At 48.5% G+C, this 5875-nt stretch overlaps 1 pseudogene across 1 annotated transcript; it reads left to right on the top strand.

The window, feature by feature from the left end:
* The first annotated feature begins 516 nt into the window (after nt 1-516).
* On the top strand, nt 517-1084 carry LOC116553707 (annotated as a pseudogene). The gene has a single exon (XR_004269873.1). The product of XR_004269873.1 is annotated as an ATP synthase F(0) complex subunit C2, mitochondrial pseudogene (transcript).
* Nucleotides 1085-5875: the final 4791 nt, after the last annotated feature.

The raw sequence follows: 5875 nt of genomic DNA, 5'->3' as shown, positions 1-5875 counted from the left end.
GGTCACCTGTCAAACCCACGCGAGGTCACCTGTCAAACCCACGCGAGTCCCCCTCAAGCACCCACCCCGCAGGCTGCTCTGTATGGCCCAGGTCAGCTGAGCTTCTCCAGGACCCCAGACACAGAGACCTTCCTTTATGAGCATTCACATTGATTTACTGTTTGGCATTGAAACTAATAACTTTGAGTTTTAATAATGATAGGTTGCTGAGCTCTGAAAAGCCCTGGCCTTTATTTAGCTGCTGTAAAAATGCACCACGGCCCCCCACCAATTGTCTAAGAGCAATTTATGAAATCTCCTTCTGAGTTCACAAAGGAAATCTCTCCTTGGTAGGAGTGTCATGATGATGAGGACTTCTCCAGAACAGTCATTTTAACTTCAGCTGCCTCTCGCCTGAGCACTCCCCATCTAGAATTAATACTGCCTTTGGGTTATAAGAGGTTTCCTGTTGAAAAACAAAGGGCGCTGCCCCTCCTCTGTCTTCTCTGCACTGGGGGCAGCTTTCCTGCCAGAGCCCCTCACCCCCTGAAAATGTTTGCCTGCTCCAAGTTTGTCTCCACCTCCTCCTTGGTCAAGAGCACCGCACAGCTGCTGAGTCGTCCACTATCTGCAGTTTTGCTGAAATGACCGGAGACGCTGACAGATGAGAGCCCCAGCAGCTTGGCAGTCTCACGTCCCCTTACCTCATTTGTCTCTAGCCGCAGCTTCCAAACCAGCGCCATTTCAAGGGACATCGACACAGCCGCCAAGTTCATTGGGGCCGGGGCTGCCACAGTTGGGATTGGGACTGTGTTTGGGAGCCTCATCATTGGTTATGCCAGGAACCCTTCTCTGAAGCAACAGCTCTTCTCCTACGCCATTCTGGGCTTTGCCCTCTCGGAGGCCATGGGGCTCTTTTGCCTGATGGTGGCCTTTCTCATCCGCTTCGCCATGTGAAGAAGCCGTCTCCATATCCCATAGTTCTTTCTCCCATGCATGGTCAGCCCTGTGTGTTCCTTTTCCTATACCTCCCCAGGTACCCTGGGGAACGTGGTTGGCTCAGAGTTTGACAGAGAAAAGACAAATAAATACTGCATTAATAAGAAAAAAGAAAAAAAAGAAAGAAAAGAAAAACGAAGGAGCTTTAACTCGGGGAGAGTGGGCTCCACAGCGCTCAGACAGGCAACTGTGTGCATGACAGCCTCCTCCATCACCACCTGCTTCCCTATTACCCCATCACCTGAGCAACTAGGAGCAAGTGAGGGCTGTGCTGCCCAGCCAGAGAAATGTAAGCTTTCATGAACCAGAGGGAGGAAGCTTCTGAAATGGAATGTCATTTCCATAACATATGACAACCCAGCAGGCATCTCCCTCCGGAATGATTGGTGGTGTCTGCTTCCACGTGTTAAACTTCAAAGCCAGGGCCAATACAGGGCCTGTGATGGGCCACAGACTGGGGCATGGGGCAAGCAGGTAGGAATGGCAGTGCTTCCAAAAGCACCCCTGTGCTCATCTGCCAGCTTCTGATTTCAAAGGGAAGGGAAAGGAGGCAGTTAGGTAACAAGACAAGAGACCCAGGAAGAATGAGGAAGATGACTTAAAGGAAAGTTGAGTCAAAGCTCATCACCACCACACCCCAAATCTCCAGAACCCCTTCTTTAGGCCCAAGCTCCTTGACTGAGCTCGAGGGTTGCCTTTACCATCGTCAGCCCTGACCTCCTCTGTAACGTCCCTCTCCCCGAGATGCTCCTGTTGCAAGCTCCAGGAGCGCTGGGCTTTGTGTATCCCCAACAGGGCAGTGGTCTCTCCTGCAGCTCCCAGCTGGGCCCCGAGCCGCCCTCCACCCTCAGCAGTCCTACCTGCTTTGGGCTGCCCCATTTGCTCTACCTCCAGCTACCCAGGGGTCTCTCCAAAGACATCGGGTCTGTTAGGGGCTGAACTGCATCCTGGCAAAACCCTCGCATTGAAGCCCTAGCCTCAAGACCTCATATGGTAACCCTATTTGGAAACAGTGTCTTTGAAGAGGTAATTAAGTTTAAGGACGGTCATTAGGGTCAGCCTTAATCATGACTGGTGTGACATGACCACAGGGATGTGTGAACACAGAGAAATGGCCGTGAGGACATAGCGAGAAGACGACAGTCTATAAGCCAAGAAGACTCAGAAGAAACCAACCCTGCAACACCTTCGCCTTGGACTTCCAGCCTCCAGAACTGTGAGAGAGTAAATGTCTGGTTTTTAAGCCACCCAGCCTGCAGCGCTTTGATATGGAAGCCCCAGCAAACTAACACAGGGTTGATACCACTCACCCAGCTTTTAAGACTCCCCAGATTCTGGTCCCCTCTATTTCCAGTCCCCCGTCACTCCCCGGGACTGCCCTCCATTTCCCCTTTGCCCTGCTCTCCCATAGCCTGCCCCTCTCCAAGCCCCACTCATGCCCCACAGAGCTTTCCAGAACACAGAGGAAGGCTACCCACCCCACTGCTGAGCTGTGTAAAGCCTGTGCAGGTGCCTTTTTTGTTTAATCTAATTACTGTCTCCCAAACTAAATGTCGAATTCCTTAAGGACTGAAACCATGTGTCCACGGCACCTTATACAAATAGGCATTACATTAAAGGTAAATTGAATAATTTTTTCAATAACGGAAAATTTTATCTGCACAGAGACAACTGATCTGCTATAAGGACACTCAAATATATCAATAGTAACACTATTTGTTGGTGTCCACCACATGGGCACCTCTATTCTAAATGCCTTACATGAATTAACTCATTTAAGAGCCCATGAAGTACATCCCACTATTAGTCCCTTTTACAGACAAGGTTGATGCACCTGCCAAGCTGGCTCAGCCAGGATAGGAAGGAACGAAGAAGATAATGGCGTTTTCCTTCCTGAGTCATAAAGACCCAGAGTATAGAGAACCCCAAAATGTCAGTGGTCCCAGGTTCCCAGCCTGAGAGCAAGTTAAATTCCAACTGCCTAAAATGAAGTGCTGTCCACTTGCAATTATTTTATATATCTCCACAGTTAACAAATTTAATTTGTTCACTCCTTTTTTCCTGTCCTTATTCTTAAATTAGTCAATGTAAAAATGTTAATTTATGTTGGCCCAGTGCAGTGGCTCATGCCTGTAATCCCAGCACTTTGGAAGGCTTAAGGGGGTGGATCACAAGGTCAGGAGTTCAAGACCAGCCTGGCCAAGATGGTGAAACCCCATCTCTACTAAAAATATAAAAATCAACCAGGTGTGGTGGGGGGCACCTGTAATCTCAGCTACTCGGGAGGCTGAGGCAGAGGATTGCTTGAAGCCAGAAGGCGGAGTTTGCAGTGAGCTGAGATCACACCACTGCACTCCAGCCTGGGTGACAGAGCAAGGCTCCATCTCAAAAAAAAAGAAAAAAGTTAATTTATAAAATATTTTTCATGTGATATCTATCAGGTAGATAGATACAGATATATTTCTTATGGCCTATGTTTTTGTTCTTCTATTTATTCCACCCTTCCTTGAATCAACGCTTCCTAATGTGCCCAGGCTGTGAACCAGAAGCTCCAGGAAATGAGCTGAAGAATCTGGAGTTCTCACAATGATTCCTGTGCTCAGCCAAGTTGAGGAAGCAAGAGAGAGTGGGTGGTGAGGAGCGCACCTCCTGCGGCACCTGCTGGTGACTGCACTGGCTGTCTGGGGTCCTGCTTGGAGAGGAAAGCTCAGCCTGGGTGATCTCAGCTGGAAAGGGTGCTGGTATCTACTGATGATATCTGTCACAGGATCAGAATTGGAGAGTGGTGACCCGCATGTCACAGGGGGACCCTAAGCCATCAATCAGTGGCTTACACTGTCATAGTTCTGAATTCCTGCTATGTCTAAGATTTTAAATCCAATAGGTGAGGCTTATTCTTCCATCTCTCACTGGAAATACTTTATATGCCTTTAAAAAGCTTCTCCATGCCCTTCCTAAAGCATGTTAAGAACAGACTATTCCAACCTTAACTGTGGTGCTTCTCAATAGTTTCCATGCCACAGCACACACCATGAAGCTGGTGTGCCACAGTGGGGCAAATAGGCATATTTGGCCCCCAAAGAAAGCTCTGCTGGGAGCCCTGCCCCTCCAGGCCCCGTGGACCATCACACGGGCCAGGGGAACCAATGTCTCAGCTCACCTGCATCACTGAAAGCCTGCAGATGGACAACCGCCCCTGTGGACCTTAATATCAACGTGGAGCTCAACAGCAGAAGAGCTCTTTCTGCTTCTTTGAATACCTGCCAGTTAGAGGTTGGCTTAGTAAAGCAGCTGCTAATGAGTAGCCTCGCCTCCCTCTCAGCACGACCAGGCTGCCTTCCGCGCTGCTGATCCCCTGCCCTCGCTGAACTCCAGCCAAGCAGGGCCACGGCTGCAGTTTGGGTTCAGGTTCACTGAACTATTTCTGTTCATCATCTACAAAGAGCTGAATTCTACATTTCTGACCTTACAACTGAGACTTCCTAATCCTTTCATTCTTGGTTCCGCCTGGCTCAGTGCTCTGTCTTCCAGATGTCTGGCTTCTGTCACCCTTGTGCCTCCTTGGCATTGACCCAAGTGTGTCTCTCTTGTCTTGCCTCCTAGCAGCTAGGCATACACAGCTGGCCTCCCTCCCACTGTCCTCCTGCACAGCCCCTGCTCCTCAACCTCTACTAGCCTTGCCTGCTAGAGCTGCTGGAGCAGCACAGCTCACGGTTCAAAGTCCCCGGGGTGGTACCCACAAGAGGCAGGCTTTGTGATGAAATCACCAAAGGTTAAATATAAGCACACCAGGATGTGGGAAACAGGCTGAGCATGGGGAGGGAATAGTGTTCCAGGAGAGGAGCATTATAGTCGAATTGGGAAGAAGAGGGTCGTACATAAATTACAAGCATAAATTACAGACTCAGGGTGAAATAAATGGAAAGGGCAGCAGCTTTTCATGAAGACATTAAGGCCCAAGAACTAAGAATTTGCAAAAAGTCATGCAGCTCATAAATCTAAGAGCAGGTGCTATCAACCGTTGGCCCAAGGACGGGGCAGAAGCATTTCCGAACAGGTGCAACTGAATAATGCACGTTTTCAGGCTAAAAGCAAAACAACATAAAACAAAACAAAAGGCTGGGCTGAAAATTAGATACATGAAAGAAAAAGTTGATAGCTTGGACTTTATTAAAATTAAAGAACTTCTGCTCTGCAAAAGACAATCTCAAGTGAATGAGAAGACGAGCCAGACAAGGAGGAAATATTTGCAAAATGCATATCTGATAAGGGACTGGTATCCAAAATACACAAAAAAACTCTTGAAAGTCAACAATAAGAGAATGAAGAACCCAATTTTAAAAATGGGCTAAAGGTCTGAACAAACATATCTCTAAAGAAGATTTAGAAATGAGAAATAAGCATATGAAAGGTCACTTAACATTATTGTCATTAAATGGCTGAAATCCAAACACGGACAACGCCACGTGCTGGTGAGGATGTGGAGCAAGAGGAACTCATTCACGGCTGATGAGGATGCACAATGGTGCCGTCACTTTGAAGATAGCCTGTTTCCCAATTGGGCTCTCATAAAACTGATGCCAGGGCTGTGCCCTCCAGGAAGGAGAGCAGGGATGTCTTCCCCAGGGAATCCAACCACCCAAAAAGAAGGGAAGATCTACAGAGGCTGACATGGGGGCGGGTGCTCCAACCAACCCCCCAGGCCACCCACCCCACCGCCCAGCTCCAGGCCACTGCCCCAGGCACTGAGGATTTTGTGTCCATGTTTAAAGGCAAACCAACAGGAAGCATCAGACAGCAGAGAAAAGGGAACCATGGGGAAGAGAGTGACCAAACCGGATGGACAGAAAGATGCAATTCAAGGGAAATGGAAGCTGTATATGGAAAAGGAAAAAAA

The sequence above is a fragment of the Sapajus apella genome, unplaced genomic scaffold (assembly GCF_009761245.1).
Source record: "Sapajus apella isolate SASKATOON/1434 unplaced genomic scaffold, GSC_monkey_1.0 scaffold13, whole genome shotgun sequence".
Classification (NCBI taxonomy): domain Eukaryota; kingdom Metazoa; phylum Chordata; class Mammalia; order Primates; family Cebidae; genus Sapajus; species Sapajus apella.
Note: the sequence above shows the minus strand (reverse complement) of the source record. Positions and strands in the feature narration are given on the sequence as shown.